Below are 19,469 nucleotides of genomic sequence, written 5' to 3'. Positions count from 1 at the left end.
TGCTGTATATTTACAATATACATAAATGATTTAGATGAAGGGATTCAAAGTAACATTAGCAAATTTGCAGATGACACTACGCTGGGTGGCAGTGTGAACTATGAGGAGGATGCTCTGAAAATGCAAGGTGACTTGGACAGGTTGGGTGAGTGGGCAGATGCATGGCAGATGCAGTTTAATGTGGATAAATGTGAGGTTATCCACTTTGGTAGCAAAAACAGGAAGGCAGATCACTATCTAAATGGTGTCAAATTGGGAAAAGGGGTAGTACATCGGGATCTGGGGGGTCCTTGTTCATCAGTCAATGAAAGTAAGCATGCAGGTACAGCAGGCAGTGAAGAAAGTGAATGGCATGTTGGCCTTTATAACAAGAGGAGCTGAGTATAGGAGCAAAGAGGTCCTTCTGCAGTTGTATAGTGACCTAGTGAGACCACACCTGGAGTATTGTGTGCAGTTTTGGTCCCCTAATTTGAGGAAGGACATTCTTGCTATTGAGGGAGTGCAACGTAGGTTTACAAGGTTAATTCCCAGGATTGTGGGACTGTCATATGCTGAGAGGATGGAGTGGCTGGGCTTGTATACTCTGGAGTTTAGAAGGATGAGAAGGTATCTTATTGAAACATATATTATTAAGAGTTTGGACACGCTAGAGGCAGGAAACATGTTCCCGATGTTGGGGGAGTCCAGAACCAGGGGCCACAGTTTAAGAATAAGAGGTAAGCCATTTAGAACGGAGACCAGGAAACACTTTTTCTCACAGAGAGTTGTGAGTGTGGAATTCTCTGTCTCAGAAGGCAGTGGAGGCCGATTCTCTGGATACTTTCAAGAGATTTTAAAGATAGCGGAGTCAGGGGATATGGAGAGAAGGCAGCAACGGGGTACTGATTGGGGATGATCAGCCATGATCACATTAAATGGCGGTGCTGGCTCGAAGGGCCGAATGGCCTACTCTTGCACCTATTGTCTATTGTTGCAAAACATACGGCGAATAAAGTAATTCTGATTATGATTATTATAGACATCACCAGTTGCTGGGTGTCTTCTCTGGTGATGCTCTGCCAGGCCTGTATTGCAGCCATCTTTAGCTTATGCTTGTTTTGGGGGCTAGTACCCTTCAGTTTTCTCTTCAGCATATAAAAGGCATGCTCAATTGGGTTCAAATTGGGTGATTGACTTGGCCACTCAAGAATAACCATGTTTTAGGTTTGAAAAGCTCCTTTGTTGCTTTTGCAGTCTGTTTGTGATCATTGTCTTGCTGTAGAATGAACCACTGGCCAATGAGTTTTGAGGCATTTGTTTGAACTTGAGCAGATAGGATGTGTCTATACACTTCAGAATTCATTCTCGTACTATCATCAGTAGGTGTATCATCAATGAAGATAAGTGAGTCAGTACCTTCAGCAGCCATAAATGCTCAGGCCATAACATCCCCACCATCATGTTTCACAGATGAGGTGGTATGCTTTGGATCTTGGGCAGTTCCTTCTCTCCACCATATTTTGCTCTTGCCATAACTCTAATATAAGTTCATCTTCGTCTCATCTGTCCACAAGACCTTTTACCAGAACTGTGGTTGCTCTTCTTGGCAAACTGCACCTGGCCATCCAACCTGGACACACTGCAGCAGAGCCACTGTCGTGCTGCTGCCGATTGGAACGCCTGTTGATGTTTAGTAGAGAGTAGAGTGTTTAATTTGTTCATGATATATGTATTTTTATTTCTATTTATTTTTTACTGCACACTGAATGGACACTGGTTGAGCAATGTTTTTTTGTTTCCTCTGGGTATGTGAGTACTCAGGAAAACGACAATAAAGATATACTATGCTATACTATACTATTATGCGGCTAACCAGTGGTTTGCATCTTGCAGTGTAACCTCGGTATTTCTGTTCATGAAGTCTTCTGCGGACAGTGGTCATTGACAAATCCACACCTGACTCCTGAAGAGTGTTTCTGATCTGTCGCACAGGTGTTTGGGGATTTTTCTTTATTACAGAGAGAATTCTTCTGTCGTCAACTGTGGAGGTCTTCCTTGGTCTGCCAGTCCCTTTGCGATTAATAAGCTCACCAGTGCTCTCTTTCTTCTTAATGATGTTCCAAACAGTTGATTTTGGTAAGCCTAAGCTTTGGCTGATGTCTCTAACAGTTTTATTCTTGTTTCTCAGTCTCATAATGGCTTCTTTGACTTTCATTGGCACAACTTTGGTCCTCATGTTGATAAACAACAATAAAAGTTTCCAAAGGTGATGGAAAGACTGGAGGAAAGACTAGGTGCTGAGAGCTCTCTTATACCTGCATTAAGGAGGCATTTAAACACACCAGAGCAATTACAAATGCCTGTGAAGACATGTGTCCCAAACATTATGGTGCCCTGAAATGGGGGGAACTATGTTTTAACACAGCTATAATTTCTACATGGTGAAACCAAAATGTATAAAAATGGCCTTTAATAAAATCTGACAATGTGCACTTTAACCACATTATTTTTTCTATTCCAAATCTCAAATTGTGGAGTACAGAGGCAAATAAATAAATGATGGCTCTTTGTCCCAAACATAATGGATGGTACTGTATCTCTACTTCTTCCAAACCTGTGCCTCCCATGCTGCTGCAAGTATTTATCTCATTGTACTTGTGCATATGGAAATAAATTCAACCTGACTTGCTGAAGCCCCAGACAAACTATGTCAGTATTCATAACACCTATTTTTGTGTCATCGGCAAACCTACTGATCATGCCTCCTATGTTCACAACAAACCCGTAGTATATTTCACAAGTGACAAGGGTCCCAGCACCTAAAATACCTGCAATGAACCACTGGTCACAGAATCCTTCCACCTCTACCCTCTGTCTCCTATCTTTAGACTTTAGTGATACAATGTGGAAACAGGCCCACCAAGTTCACACCAACCAGCAATACATTAGCACTATCCTACACATTAGGGACAATTTACAATTAGCTGAAGCCAATTACCTACAAACCTGTACGTCTTTGGAGTGTGGGAGGAAACCAGAGCACACGGAGAAAACCCACACAGTCACAGTGAGAGCATACAAACTCCATATAGACCGCAACCTCAGTCAGGATCGAACCCGAGTCTCTGGCGCTGTAAGGCTGCAAATCTATGGCTGCACCACTGTGCTATCATACGTGTAAAATGTTGTAATAATTATAATATTGACTTTTTATACACAGGTCAGAGACAGCTGAACAGCTCTATGAACGAAGACTCCGAAGGGAATCTCGGGGAAAAATCCTGCAATCAATGGAATCGTACTTTGCCCAATGGAAGTCAGTAGAGCTACAACCTCACAGCTCCAAGTAATTCAAGTTCAATTTTAATCTCTGGTGTTGCCCTTCTATAGTCTAATTCTCCCCATTTCTGTATAGTTTTCCTCTGGATATTCGTTTGCTCCCACATCCCAAACATGTGCGAGGATTGGTAAATTATTTGGTCACTGTAAATTACCTCTAGTGTGTAGAAGAGTGGTAGAAATTTGGAGGTAGTTGACAGGGTTGTAGGGAGAATAAATGGTGTTGGGGTCAAATTTGTGTAAATGGATGCTTAATAGTCTGGACTGAAATGTAGAAATAAGGAATTGCAGATTCTGGTTTACACATAAGTGCTGGAGTAACTCAGCGGACCAGGCAATATCTCTGGAGAACATGGATAGGTGAATTTACGGGTGGGGGCCCTTTCTCCAGACTGGAGATGAGTCTTTGTGTCCTGCTGTCTGAAACACGCCTTTTGTATAATATTTAAATATCGAGTTCATTCGTTAAGAAATCCGAGTATTACCATCTTTGTAGTGTCTTCACTTACATGGTTCTTGACTGGTCCCGCAATACCCACAATGAAAACTGAATGTCTCACTGCCTACAGCTCTTTCAGCTGCGTTACCTATGTAAACAATAGTGTCAGAAATCTGACTTTGGTATTCTGCTATCTGATCAAATTTACCGACTCTACAATCTTTTCTAAATTTTAAGGTAGTATTTTTTCACTGCTTTTCAAACTTTACTTCTGTGGCTTCATAAAGACCTGGTGGATGTTAGCATGTCAAAAAAACACCTCAACCATTTCAAAAAGCAGTGCAGTTGCGGATGCCAATTGTACTATTAATCTATGGCAAACGCAGCCGTTACAAAATGGAAGATTTATAATCAGACAGCACAAATTATGCAATTAGTTTTTCAAACAAAGATTACAAATCTTCTCTATATAAAGGTATTCAAAGTTCATTTTGTTTGGCCTTTAAGAAACCAAATTTACAGAAAACGAAGAGGGTAGGAAATGCATATTATCACAGTGATTACTTAATGAAAGCAGCAAAAGGAAAACCTCCATAATGCACTTGCCAAATTCAGCCACAAAGGTTTTCTGTTGGTGCAATAACTCTTCCTATATTTTGCACCCCATAAGTAATCAGCAGAAGCAAGAAATAGAAAACATCAAAAGGAATCACTAGCACAATATGAAATATTCCAGATTGCAATTATGTCCCCTGCAAAGAGAGAGATTCCTAAGATCAACTCCAGGGAAAAACACCAGGGAATCACGAATCCAGGGGGAAGAAAAAGAGGTCATGATAGATTGGCAGCCAAATGAAAAGCACAGAGGTTGACAATCAGAAAACACAGAGATTTAGCAAAAACCAGCAATTACAAGAATACAAATATTTTACACAATAGAAAACATTTTAGCTAATTTTGGTTTAATTTTAAAAGTATTAAAAGCTTGAGGTTATTCATCCTGTACAATTAATTTAAGATGATTAGAAATATCTTAATGAAGACATTCATTACATAAACCCTACAACTAAAAATGTTTCATTCTACTGCTTAGAAATATCAGATGTTGTTTTTACAAGGTAAATGTTAATCTGCCGTTAGAAATGTTTTGCAACAGTGAAAAATACAACTTACAACCATTTATTTAGATTTATGATAAATTAAACATAAATTATTATTTTCACCTTTAATATGAAGTTATCTTCTGGCTGCTGAGGATAGTTCTGAAATAGAATGGTGCATCATCTCTTCCAAATCTGCATCTATTTTACGTGGTACGTCAAACAATGGAAAAGGGTCACCAATGAGACCCAGAAAGATGGGATCATCATTGGTACCAATTTTTGGAAGATTGAAGTCTCTTAAAGCACGCATTAGGACCTGGAAAACAGAAACACATGAAATAGCTGAGGAAACATTATAATAAAAGGCATTTTATTCACAAATATAATAAATGATTGCATACTTAAACAATTAGTGAATGTAATATTTTAAACTTTACCCATCATTGCTAATTACATTATTGGTCTGAATATAAATGTCTCAAAAATCAAACCAAAATCTTTACAATATCGGATATTAAATACAAATAAGTGGGGTGTGAGTGATTTATCCTAAAATATGATGTCTGCAGTATTTCTACTCCTAACAAGGGTGGACATTAACTTTCATAGAGTAGAAGACATGCCAACCCTCCTTATAGCTGAGTCTCACGTTGCGAGTTGACACAAGAGGTACCCCGAGTTAAAACTCATGGTAATAACGTATGATTAACGTACGGAACTCGTGGACGCAACTTAGAGACTCGTGGCGCTAACGGCAGGTAATCGTGTAACTTGTCAACTCTTGAAAAAAATCAAACATGTTTAAAGTTTTCCACGAGTCAAATTTACTCTTGTGGTTAAGAATTGAAACATTTTAACTCGTTGTAAGAACGCAATGGCCCGTGCGTTTACCTTAGTGTCTCGTGAGTCTACCGTGGGAACTCTTTAACTCAGCGGGCAGGCAGCATCTCTGGAGAGAAGGAATGGGTGACGGGATGACATTTCTATTGAACCTCGCAATGAAAGGACAATGGATTTCATATATTGGAGTTACCCTTGTACTTCAGCGTACTTGCTCAAAAGTTTATGGCCGAACTGAACTCAAAATATGGTTTGTATATCAAACATGCATGTTACAAGCACTAACCAACCATTGACAGATGACAGATACATGCAGCTCCTGGAAAGCGAGCGTTAATTAGTTCCGGGTGAAGCTCTTACCGATAGTAATAATTTTATTCGGAATAGTTTAAATCTACCGTGTAGCATTTTAGTTTACACCCACCGCCTCCATACTAATACACGTGTATCCACATGTTGTTTCCTCCATATACCACCGGTTGTATCGTTATTTAGGTGTTTTTGCCATCCTTAGTCTGAACGGCGCTGTAATACAGAGCAAGTTTTTATTTCTATTTCCCTTTGTGAGAATGTTTATTTCCCTGATCACCTTCAGTAAATAGACATGCGGGTGGCTCTAATAATGTTCACATGTTGCCTAATCGCTTTCCAAATATTGGAACGTGAAATTATATTTTATCTACCGTGCAAAGCTTCATTTCAGATTTTCACAATGCCAACCGCATTGAAACCTTTTGCTGCTTGGACGCAGGCGGTTCACTGCAGAAAATGACTATTTGTTTCCCAGATAAGGACGAGATGCAGAATGAGTTAGAAAACACAGTGGGATATTGCTTAAACTTGTATATGTGTGTTGGTGGAGCGAGATCTGGGTGCCCCGAAACTCCATTGGTTTGTTCCGCGAGAAGCCGATTGTACCGCCTTCACCGTTTGTAACACCTTTTCCCACGGACACCTTTCAGAACAAGCTCAGAAACGGAGGTACACTAAAATGCTGGAGAAACTCAGCGGGTGCAACAGCATCTATGGAGCGAAGGAAATAGGTAAAGTTTCGGGCCGAAACCCTTCTCCAGCATTTTTGTGTACCTTCGATTTTCCAGCATCTGCAGTTCCTTCTTGAAAGCTCAGAAACGGCTTCTCTTTTGTCCGTTTTCAGGTGAGCCGACAGTGTTGAGAGGTAGGGTTACGCGACTTTTGGCTGTAATGAATATTTGTCACCGAAGCAGCCGAATTCCTGGAGACCAAACACCACTTATATAGCTCGTTCTACCTGTTTAGCTTAAAAATGAACCCACCTCCCCTCCCCCCCCGCACTGAATCTATCTTTAATAAGTCTCATAATCAGGCAGCCATGAACTAGAGACAGACAAAATGCTGGAGTGACAATGGGTCAGGCAGCATCTCTGAGGAATAGGTAATATTTCGGGTCAAGACCATTCTTCAGACGGGTCTCGACACGAAACGTCACCAATTCCTTTACTCCAGAGATGCTGCCTGACCCGCCGAGTTTCTCCAGCTTTTTGTACACTTGTTCAGACTTTCGGTTATTGATCTACAAAGTTTCTGTGCTTGCTATCTCTCTTGCTCTGCTTGCTATCTCTCTTCATTTCTTTTGATTTTTCTGATGCCCTATTCACACCCTGTTCCAATCTGATTCGTTCTGGATCTGATCTCACACACTGTTCATACCTCCAAGTTTATGCCATATCAATCACCACAAATTTTGGACTGGTTCATCTTTCTTCGCAATCTTTTTAAACAGCAAACGGGCAACTGATTGAATAATTACTGCATTGAAAAGCTACTTTAAAGATTCTGCACAGTGTCTCAATTGTGCAGCAGCTCCACAAATAAGAACAGAATAATTTATCACAGTTAACATCTTTAACACTGTTGCTTATCAAAACAGACCTTCATTCACGGAGGCTCAAGAGTAACTCGGGAGACGAACTTGGAACATCGCAGAAAACGGCAAACTTGTCATACCCGTGGGAACTCGGTTAAACTCTTGATCATACACTTGGGATCTTGTACACAACCACGAGTCTTTCACTCGGGGTACGCCTTGTGTCAACTCGCAACGTGAGACTCAGCTTTTAGTTTTCCCAGGAAGAATAGGCATTGCTGTGCCATTTTGCCTCTGGTGGTTGGTCCGGGACAAATTGTTGGAGATATTTACACCTAAGAACTTGAAGCTCTCGACCATCTCTACATTGGCATAATCGATGCTGATTAGTTCAAGTTCAAGTTCAAGTGAGTTTATTGTCTGATGCTGATTATAGCATGTACTTGCTTCCAGACGTATTCACCAAAAAATGGAGACACTTACAATAGTGAAGTTTCACCAGATTGATTCCATGGATGGTGGCTCTTTCATATGATGAGTTGTTAAGGAGTTTAGGCCTTTTCTCTAGAGTTTAGAAGCTTTGGTGATGAGTTAAGTGGTGACTTCATAGAAACGTACAGAATTCTTAAAGACAGCCCAACAGGGAAGCTCAGGGAAGGTCGATTCCCCAGGCTGGGGAATCTAGGTCACAATCTAAAAATAAGGATTGAAATGAATCTTTCAAAATCTGAAGCCTGGAGGGCTGTGGACATTGAGACATTGATTGCATGGACTGAAAATGTCTGGTTATAAATTAATCCAGGGATACATGGATGGGGCAGGGAAATAGGTGTTTGAAATAAAGGACTAGCCCCAATCTTGTGGAATGCCAGAACCTGCTAGAGGGGCAAAAATACAACTTTTTCTCCTACTTTATCTATCTATCTATCTATCTATCTATCTATCTATCTATCTATCTATCTATCTATCTATCTATCTATCTATCTATCTATCTATCTATCTATGTATCTATGTATCTTTGATCTTCTATCTATCTATCTAATAACAAATACTGATCTTGTTATCTTCTGGTTTGCGCAGTTTTTCTATTTGCGCAAAAACGGTTCACGATAGCGCTGTGATTTTTCGTCAGCTCACTCACCGTTCTCCTATGCTGCGAGTGCAACAAGTTTCGTTCTGATCGGTAGTATATTGTAAAAGTTAGTGAGGTTTAAAAATCGTAAAAATCGCACGTGCACAGATCGATCTCCTCTCCTGCCAGTCAGAGCCGCGCGGATTGGTCTCTTCTCCTGTCACTCCCAGGGACAGTCCGCCCCTTTCTGCGCCATTGCGTCTTTACTGGAACTGAGTGACGCTGTGGGTGGCCAGCGGAGGTCTCGAACCGGACACAATTTTCGGAGGGACCGGAAGCTGCGCGGAAGAGTCTGATCCTGGCGGAGGAGAGCATCCAGCGCCCACTGTGAGTCCCAAACGCACTGCCATCGCAACGTCCCGCAGCTCCAGCCCTTTCCCCTCTGGTTCCCCTCGCTGGCTCCTGCCCCCCTCCCCCGTAATACCCCCTCCCTCTCCCCTATGGCTCTTCTCCCGTCTTTTCTCCAAGCTCTCCACACACCCCCCCTGCCCACACGCCGGCGCAGCCGTAGTTGCTGGTGTTTCCGGGCCGAGCCGAGGATCCGCGCCGATGGCTGTTGCTCCTCTGGAGCACGCAAGAAGGGAGAGGAGCGGCAACCTCAAGATCCTGGTAGGTGAGGAGGGAGTATGGGGGAGGAGATGGGATAGAGGAGGGGAGTAGGGAAGGGAGAGGAGTTATGGAGGGAGCGAGGGAGTGACCGAAGGTAGGGGAAAGGAGAGGTGAGGGAGGGATTGGGGGAGGGTAGAAGGAAAGGGAAAATAAGAGGGAGGAGGTGAGGAGGGAGTGGGGGAGATAAGGGAATAGAGGGAGAGGAGGGGGGGGGGGAGTAGAGGAGGAGGGGAGTGGGGAATAGAGGAAATGAGGGCAGTGGGGGAAGTGAGGAGGGATAGTGGGGGGGGAATAGAGGTTTGTGAGGAGGGGAGGGAGGGAGGGAGGGAGGGAGGGAGGGAGGGAGGGAGGGAGGGAGGGAGGGAGGGAGGGAGGGAGGCAGGCTAGGGGAAAGGAGAGGGAGAGAGAGGTGAGGGTAGGATTGGGAAAGGGGAGGATGAGAGGGGAAAGAAGAGGGAGGATGAAGAGGAGGGGGTGAGAGTGCTAGGGATGAGGAGAAATGAGCTGCACCTGTGCAGTTGGGGGCTATGTGTGAGTGGAGGTATACTGCGTTGGGGGAATCAAGCCTCCTGTGTGACAGGAACCCAACGGGTCCCACTTAGTCTTGTATGTTCCTATAAGCTAAGGAGATAGAGTAGCAAGTCATGTGGACTGAAACACAGCTGTTTAGGATGAACCATGCATTCTTATACAATAGGTGCAGGGGTAGGCCATTCGGCCCTTCGAACCAGCACCGCCATTCACAGTGATCATGGCTGATCATCCACGATCAGTACCCCGATCCTGCCTTCTCCCCATATCCCCTGACTCCGCTTTCTATAAGAGCTCTATCTAACTCTCTTGAAAGCATCCAGAGAATTGGCCTCCACTGCCTTCTGAAGCAGAGAATTCCACAGATTCACAACCCTCTGTGTGAAAAAGTTTTTCCTCATCTCCGTTATTTTTAAACTGTGCCCCCTGGATCTGGATTCCCAAACATTGGGAACATGTTTCCTGCCTCTAGCATGTCCAAACCCTTAATAATCTTATATGTCTCAATAAGATACCCTCTCATCCTTCTAAATTCCAGAGTATACAAGTCCAGCCGCTCCATTCTATCAATATATGACAGTCTTGCCATCCCGGTAATTATCCTTGTAAACCTACGCTGCACTCCCTCAATAGCAAGAATGTCCTTTCTCAAATATTGAGACCAAAACTGCACACAATACTCCAGGTGTGGTCTCACTAGGGCCCTGTACAACTACAGAAGGCCAACATGCCATTCGCTTTCTTCACTGCCTGCTGTAGCTGCGTGCTTAAAAGTATATTGCAATGAAATATCAGTGAGTCTGGTCTTTTGCCTGTCAATGTAAGCCTCAGCATTGAGCTACCTTTACACACTTTCCGACAAATGCCCTTCCAATTTGGAGTTTGAGGGCACATGTACTATGTGGAACAGTCCAAACGTGAGGAATTGACTTAAGTGGCACCATATGATGTACAGAACATCTGATGTATGCATATGTGAACATCACATGAGATGTACAATACTGACTCGTGACCTGAGCTACATAATCAACCTTCTGAAGTAGCATGATTTGACCCAGAAAAGGTCACAATCATGTACCATTTCAAATCAATTTTGAGATGCAGTGCACTGAAAAAGAGTGCTAATTATCTGAATTTCCAGGCCAGAGGCTTTTAAAAAAACAGGTTTCCATCACAGCACAAGTTGTGCATAAAAAAAGCGATTACTGGAATTTGAAAGGCTACAGAGCATGCATTAAATATTGCATAAGGCTTCTGTTTTGTGAAAAGCAACACTAGGGAGTAACAATGAATTGCGTAAATACGGGGACTTCATCAATGTTTGGCAATCTGCTTAAGCAAATAAATGCTCAAAACATCGGAAAGCATTGTATTGAGCAGCAAGCAGGCCAAACGAAAACAAATTGTATTAGTTTATTACTGTCACATGTGAAGAAATACAGTGAAATTTAGGCAAATCATCCAATGCATGGGGACCTCAGGTAGCGCAAAAGAGAAATTAACAATAGATTTAAGAGAAGATTGTTTGTTAAAGTGACAATTGCAGAATTGAGATTTAAAAGTAGAATGATTGTAACAGATGTGACTAGATATACTGGGGCAGCACTTAGAGTCTCTACGTTTCAATGCCGCTTTATCCTGAAGATCCTGAGGTCACATATCAATAGGGCATGCAGGCCAAGGTTTAATTGTAAAAATGCATTCTTTTGATGAGAGGACATTGACAGCAATTGCAGTTGTAAATTTCCTTGGCGATGTTTCATTGTACCTTTGAAAAAGGTTCTGACAGGTATTTAAAATCCCCCAAGACAATGGATAAATATATTTTTAAATGGTACCTAGCAAGAAAAAGAAGTCATTTCCAGACATGAAATGCTGTCCTGGTAAGTTGGTGTACATTTGCACCTGATTATAACATATGATGAGCATTTGAGGGCACTGGGACTATACTCGCTGGAGTTTAGAAGAATGAGGGGGGGATCTCATTGAAATGTACAGAGAAAGGTTTGGATAGAGTGGATGTGGAGAGGATGTTTCCACTAATGGGAGAGTCAGGACTAAAGGTCATAGCCTCAGAATTAAATGACGCTCTTTTAGGAAGGAGATGGAGGAATTTCTTTAGTCAGAGGGTGGTGAATCTGTGGAAATCTTTGCCACAGAAGCTTGTGGAGGCAAAGTCAGTGGACGTATTTAAGGCAGAGATAGATAGATTCTCGATTAGTACGGGTGTGAGAGGTAATGGGGAGAATGCGGGAGAATGGGGCTAGGAGGGAGAGATAGATCAGCCATGATTGAATGGCGGAGTAGACTTGAAGGGTTGAATGGGCTAATTCTGCTCCTATCACTTATGACCTTATGATCTTCCAGAGTTTCAACACGGTTCACATCAGACTTGAGCAATGGAGTTTCAGTGCTGTGGACAAAATACAAAATAGTTTCATACAAAAGCTCCATTGCACTCCATATTTGACCAATCTCCCCCAGCACCGTTTCTATTGCCATTGATAAGGGATGTATGCATTGAATTTCTTCCAAACCTACAGAGCATGACTATTGCAACTCACTTCTCCTTGGCATCAGCTCCACCTACATCAACCGACTCCAACTGGTCCAGAACGCAGCCGCCCGACTCATCACCCACACCAAATCCTGGCATCACACCACTCCAGTCCTCAAACAACTTCACTGGCTTCCCATCTCCCACCGGATCACCTACAAAATCCTGGTCCTCACCTACAAAGCCCTCCACCATCTGGCCCCCCCATATCTCACTGACCTCCTCTCCCCCTACCAACCCTCACGGTCCCTCAGATCCACATCAGCCGGTCTCCTCTCCATCCACAAGTCCAACCTCCGCAGTTTTGGGGACAGAGCCTTGTCCAGGGCAGCTCCCAGGCTCTGGAACTCCCTCCCCCAACTGATCCGCAATTCCGTGTCCCTCACCATCTTCCAGTCCCGCCTCAAGACCCATCTCTTCACCTCTGCCTATCCTTAGCCCCACGTCCCCCTCCCTTTTCATCTGTGCATTAATTGCCTCATATTGTGTTTTGAATTGAATTCGGTCTTTAATTTGTGTACTAGTCATGTCTCTACTATTTATTTCATTCCCCTTCATGTTTTTCCTCTACTTGCTAAATTTTTGTAAGGTGTCCTATAAACTCTTGAAAGGCGCCCATAAATAAAATGTATTATTATTATTATTATTAGATCATCCGTGTAATGTTCTTGGGCCTGCATCTTGGAAACTCAGTTGGGCCAGGGAATGGTCAGGATTTTATTTGACTGCAATTTCCCATCAAAACTGGTCAACTCTGAACTGCTCTACGATATTGCAGACTTATTATCAATCCAAACTGCATGGACATTCGCATCTTAGGATGACAATTCATTCCCACCTTCTCCGAGCACGAAGAGCAGTTTTCACCTGTAAATTATATGCTCAGTAACTAGTTCACAAGTCATACACTTAAGCAAGCTTTCATGGTGTACGAATATAGATCATGACTGTTACTAATTATGAGTAGTAAATTGAAGTTTTGGTCAACTGTAATAATTGTTGGGACATAACTGTTGTCCAAGTTCAAGAGAGGTGCAGGCGAGGAGGGGGAGGGCCGAGGGTGGATGGATTTGAATGCAGTTACATTTTTTTAACTGGGCAGCACGGTGGCGCAGTGGTAGAGTTGCTGCCTTACAGCGTTTGCAGCGCCGGAGACCCGTGTTCGATCCCGACTATGGGTGCTGTCTGTACTCAGTTTGTACGTTCTTCCCGTGGGTTTTCTCCGAGATCTTCGGTTTCCTCCCACACTCCAAAAACGTACAGGTATGTACAGTAGGTTAATTGGCTTGGTGTACGAGTAAAAATTGTCCCTAGTGTGTAGGGTAGTGTTAATGTGCGGGGATCGCTGGTCGGCACGGACTCGGTGGGCCAAAGGGCCTGTTTCCAAGCTGTGTCTCTAAAACTAAAACTAATTGAATTATACTCTACAACAATTCATCCAGTGCTTTGAAATGATCAGCCAAATTCCAATCATGCACAACCTCCCTCCATTCATAAGTGCAGCTCAAGTATCTCTCACTTTCTCCCATCCTTTATGCCCACGTCCCCCATTTCACTGCTATTTCATCGTCATGTCTGCCTCGGATTAAAATGGAATCCAGATCTACATTCTGCAACATCAAAACCATAGAATTACCTGTTAGGCCTATTTCGATCGTCTCTCCTCAGCGATCCAGCAACCACCAGGACATATTTTATAGCTCTTAGGCCCCAGTCATAGTGGTCCCAAAAGATAAGAACTTACAATTGACATAAATCAAATTAACCAAAGTAAAATTGTCTGATAAGCAATTTTGTTCAACATGTACTTTAACTGCATTGACAACAGCTCACGACAAAGTGTGTAGTGACATAAACTTTCTGGCAAGCATCCGAGCATCAATAAATCCCTCTGCCAACAACATTATTTCACATATCAGCTCAAAATCTGGGATTACCATTGCACAAGGTCTGAAAAAGTGAAATTGAAAATATTTTAAAATGATGAAATTAATTATTTTTTCACACATTTCCATTTGCTCGAACCTAGCCATCTAATTAACCAATATAATTATTCTTTAAATCTGTCTTTTTGATGCTTTTATCTCCTGGATCATCTCATAATTATAGATTTTTTTCTCTTCACTTTTGGAATGATAGGTAACCTAAAATAAAAACAGCTCAAATGTTATTGTTTTTTAATAGAATCAGTTTTGATGGACTGTCGGGAGGGTTCCAACTCCTTACCACTTGACAAAGTATATCTATGTGGTCCCATTTTTCAGCATTTCTACCATCCACATTGCCACAATGCATTTACACTCTCATTGCATTCATACATTTGGACTTATCTGCTCTGAATAATTGTAATCTCCATCTAAACTTTCCATTATTCAACCCCTCACGTCTGAGGTTCCCACCTGCTTTAAAAGAGCATCAATTATACCGGTGCCCAAGAAGAGCAAGGTGATGTGCCTCAACGACTATCGACCAGTGGCACTAACGTCAGTGGTGATGAAGTGCTTTGAAAGGTTGATCATGGCGCAAATCAACTCCTACCTCGACAAAAACCTGGACCCACTGCAGTTTGCCTACAGCCACAACAGATCAACGGTGGATGCGATCTCGCTGGCTCTCCACTCCGCTCTGGACCACTTGGACAACAAAAACTCATATGTCAGGCTGTTATTCATTGATTACAGCTCAGCATTTAATACAATCATCCCCTCCAAGCTGGTTACCAATCTCTCGGATCTGGGTCTCTGCACATCCCTCTGCAAATTAATCCTCGACTTCCTCATTCACAGACCACAGACTGTTCGTATTGATGGAAATGTGTCAGCCTCGATAACAATCAGCACAGGAGCACCTCAAGGCTTTGTGATCAGCCCCCTGCTGTACTCACTCTATACTCATGACTGCGTAGCCGGTCATAGTGCCAACTCCATCATCAAGTTCGCTGACGACACCACTGTTGTGGGACGTATCACTGATGGGGATGAGTCAGAGTATAGAAGAGAGATCGACCGACTGACCAAATGGTGCCAGCATAATAACCTGACCCTCAACACCACCAAAACCAAGGAACTGATTGTGGACTTTGGAAGGGGTAGGATGGGGACCCACAGCCCCATTTATATCAACGGGTCGATGGTAGAGAGGGTCAAGAGCTTCAAATTCCTGGGCATGCATATTTCTGAAGATCTCTCCTGGTCCGAGAACACTAATGCAATTATAAAGAAAGCACATCAGCGCCTCTACTTCCTGAGAAGATTACGGAGAGTCAGTATGTCAAGGAGGACTCTCTCTAACTTCTACAGGTGCACAGTAGAGAGCATGCTGAGCATGGTTGCATCGTGGCTTGGTTCGGCAACTTTAGCGCCCAGGAGCGGAAAAGACTACAAAAAGCAGCAAACACTGCCCAGTCCATCATCGGCTCTGACCTCCCTTCCATCGAGGAGATCTATCGCAGTCGCTGCCTCAAAAAGGCTGGCAGCATCATCAAGGACCCACACCATCCTGGCCACACACTCATCTCCCCGCTACCTTCAGGTAGAAGGTACAGGAGCCTGAAGACTGCTGCGTCCAGGTTCAGGAATAGCTGCTTCCCCACAGCCATCAGGCTTTTAAACTCAAATGAAACAAAACTCTGAACATTAATAGACCATTATCTGTTTATTTGCACCTTTTCTGTTTATTTATTCATGTGTGTATCTTCTATATTACTAAAAGTCTGATCTTGACCGCTTTTGGCCCACTGTGCTGCGATTTCCAAGAGAACGCCACCACCCACGGACGTCATTTTTGGCCACCTCGCTCAGAGCCCCCCTCCACCTTCCGGGACCAGAGGATTTTTCCCATCAATTAAAAATGAGAGAGATATTAATGTTTTTTTTAAATGTGCCATTCTCTCTGCTGCCCCTGCTGGAGGGAGAGGGAGGGACTATAAAACCAGAAAGTGGTGTGCCTCACTCAGTCTCTGCAAGATGGAGGAAGCCATCTCTCTGAGCTCTGAATAACACTGAAAACATGTCTACTCAACTGTGAATGCCCTTAATGTGGTTTGAAAATGAAAATATGGTTGGTTTGAAATAAAAAGGCACTGCCTGCAAATGGTTGTTTGGGGGGTTTGGGTTGAAGTAAAAAGGCACTGCCTGCAAATGGTTGTTTGGGGGGTTTGGGTTGAAGTAAAAAGGCACTGCCTGCAAATGGTTGTTTGTCTAAGCTTGACAACTTCCTGTTTGCACTATATTGATTTTAGATAAAATGCTACCACTTATGGTTGTGATTTTTGGCCATCTTACTCAGTTCCCCTCCTCTCATCAGGTGCAGAGGATTCTTCCCATCAATGAAAAACAAAAGTGTTATTAGTGTTTAAAAAATGTTGAGAATCTCTCTCCTGTCAATCACGCCATGAAGGCCACACCTTTTCCGGTGGGAGGGGGAGGGATTATAAAACCCGGAAGTGTGGGTGTGGCTCAGTCTCTGCATGATGGGGGAGGGAGAGGTCACGACTCTGTCTGAGCTGTGAATCAACTGAACACACTGAATGTCTACTGTGTGGTTTTATGGTGGTTTTTATGGTGGTTTCACCCTGCTTGAAATAGTATGAAACTGCATTTGAATGTGGTGGCCTTGCACGAAATGGTATGAAACTGCATTTGAATGTGGTGTCGTTGCACCCTGCATGAAATGGTATGAAACTGCATTTGAATTTGGTGGCCTTGCACCATCCTTGAAATGGTATGAAACTGCACTTGAATTTGGTGGCCTTGCACCCTGCTTGAAGTGGTATGAAACTGCACTTGAATTTGGTGGCCTTGCACCCTGCTTGAAGTGGTATGAAACTGCACTTGAATTTTGTGGCCTTGCACCCTGCTCGAAGAGGTAAGAAACTGCACTTGAATTTGGTGGCCTTGCACCCTGCTTGAAATGATAGGAAATGGATTTGAATTTGGTGGCCTAGCACTCTGCTTGAAATGGAATTTCAAAGAATAGCCATGAGTCAACAGCCAGCCCACCAGCCGTGAGTGAGCTGCCAGCACATCAGGCTTGAGAGACTGAGCTGCCACCCCAAGAATCCATTTGGTCCACAATGTTCACACTAGCCCTCTGGAGACCAGTAGTCACTGCAGCCAACAACACCCATATCAGCGCTCCAGAAAGCCCCCCCCCACTGGCCACCAATATTGGAATTGGTGGAGAGGTGGAATATTGCGTCAGGGGACCAGCCCTCCTGTGTGAACATGGGACCCAACGGGTCCCACTTAGTCTAGTATATTTATATAATGGTATATGGACACACTGATCTGTTCTGTATTCATGCCTACTATATTCTGTTGTGCTGAAGCAAAGTAAGAATTTCATTGTCCTATCTAGGACACATGACAATAAAATCTCTTGAATCTTGAATCATTCCCATTACAAGGTGTAACATCCTTCTGCTCTACAACGCCTCTCTTTGAAAGTTTCAGCAGTTGTCCACATCAAGTTTCTTTGAATTAATTTACAGGATGTAAATGCCGATGAAAGGGCCAGCATTTATTAACCATCCCTAGCTATTCATGAGAAGATGATAATGAGCCACCTTAAGAGTGTGTAATTGTCATATATACGGACAACAAATAATGAAATTCTAATTTACAGCAGCTTCAAAGGGCTCTAAGCACAAAACAGTTAGATAATATAATTAACAAAAAAAAGTAATAACCAAAGTACTAGTGCAAAACAAAACCCCAAAGTCGTTAGTGCAATCAAAGACAGTCTGTATAAGTTCATCATTGAGGTTAGTGCTGTGTAGTCTTCAAGAACTAGATGGTTGTTGGGAAGAAGCGATTTCTGAACCTAATGGTAACAATTTTCAGCACCTGAAGAACCTGGTGCTCTGTCGGCTTGTACACGCTAGAATTCAGAAGATTGAGGGGGGATCTTATAGAAACTTACAAAATTCTTAAGGGATTGGACAGGCTAGATGCAGGAAGATTATTCCCGATGTTGGGGAAGTCCAGAACTAGGGGTCACAGTTTAAGGATAGGAGGGAAGTCTTTTAGGACCGAGATGAGAAAATCATTTTTTACACAGAGAGTGGTGAATCTGTGGAATTCTCTGCCACAGAAGGTAGTTGAGACCAGTTCAATGGCTATATTTAAGAGGGAGTTAGATGTGGCCCTTGTGGCTAAAGGGATCAGGGGGTATGGAGAGAAGGCAGGGATGGGATACTGAGTTGGATGATCAGCCATGATCGTATCGAATGGCGGTGCAGGCTCGAAGGGCCGAATGGCCTACTCCTGCACCTATTTTCTATGTTTCTATTATGGATAGTCTTACAGATATTAAGAAGCCAATTTCAGCATATAGACTAACAATGAAGGAAAAGGAAAATGCATGCCATATATTTGATTTGTTTTGGTATGGTTAGCATAGATATGATGGGCTCAAGGGCCTATTCCACGTTCCATATGAATCTATGACATTGACAAGTGGTAGTGAAGTCAACAGTAAATGAAAGTCAGGTAAAAAATGCAGACTCTGCCTTAAACCTGATATGGTTCCTCTACTACGAATGCTGCCTGAAATGACAATTGCTGCCAGCATATTTTGTTTTGTTTTTTCACATTTCCAGCATTGGCAGGTTTGTTTTGATTTGTTACATTTGTCCACCGTAGAGCTCACCCACTAGATAAGTATAACCAATACCGGCATAAAGAGGGTATTTGTAGGTTTAGTTTAGTTTAGTTTATTATTGTCATATGTACTGATGTACAGTAAAAATATTTTGTAGCATTCTATCCAGTCAAAGAAAATTTATACACAAATACAATCAAGCCATCCATAGTGTACAGATAAAGGATGAAGGGTACAACATTCAGTGCAAGATGCTCCGCATCTTAAAACCTTGCGACTGCATAATTTAATGTGTGTGGTGCAGTGGCGCCGCTAGTAGAGCTGCTATCTTGCAGTGCTATCCAGTCAGAGCAAAGACGAGACGTGATTACAATCAAGCCGTCCACAGTGTAATGATAAAGGGTACAATATTCAGTGCAAGATAAAGTCTGATTATAGATAGTTTGTAGGTTTATTACCTTCGGTAAAGATTGTAAATTGTCCCTAGTGTG

General features: G+C 42.8%; 1 pseudogene; it reads right to left on the bottom strand.

Moving 5' to 3' along the window:
• Positions 1 to 19,469, bottom strand: part of LOC116974878 — a 193,607-nt pseudogene that overhangs the window by 131,208 nt on the left and 42,930 nt on the right.

This window comes from Amblyraja radiata, chromosome 7 (assembly GCF_010909765.2).
Source record: "Amblyraja radiata isolate CabotCenter1 chromosome 7, sAmbRad1.1.pri, whole genome shotgun sequence".
NCBI lineage: Eukaryota > Metazoa > Chordata > Chondrichthyes > Rajiformes > Rajidae > Amblyraja > Amblyraja radiata.
Note: the sequence above shows the minus strand (reverse complement) of the source record. Positions and strands in the feature narration are given on the sequence as shown.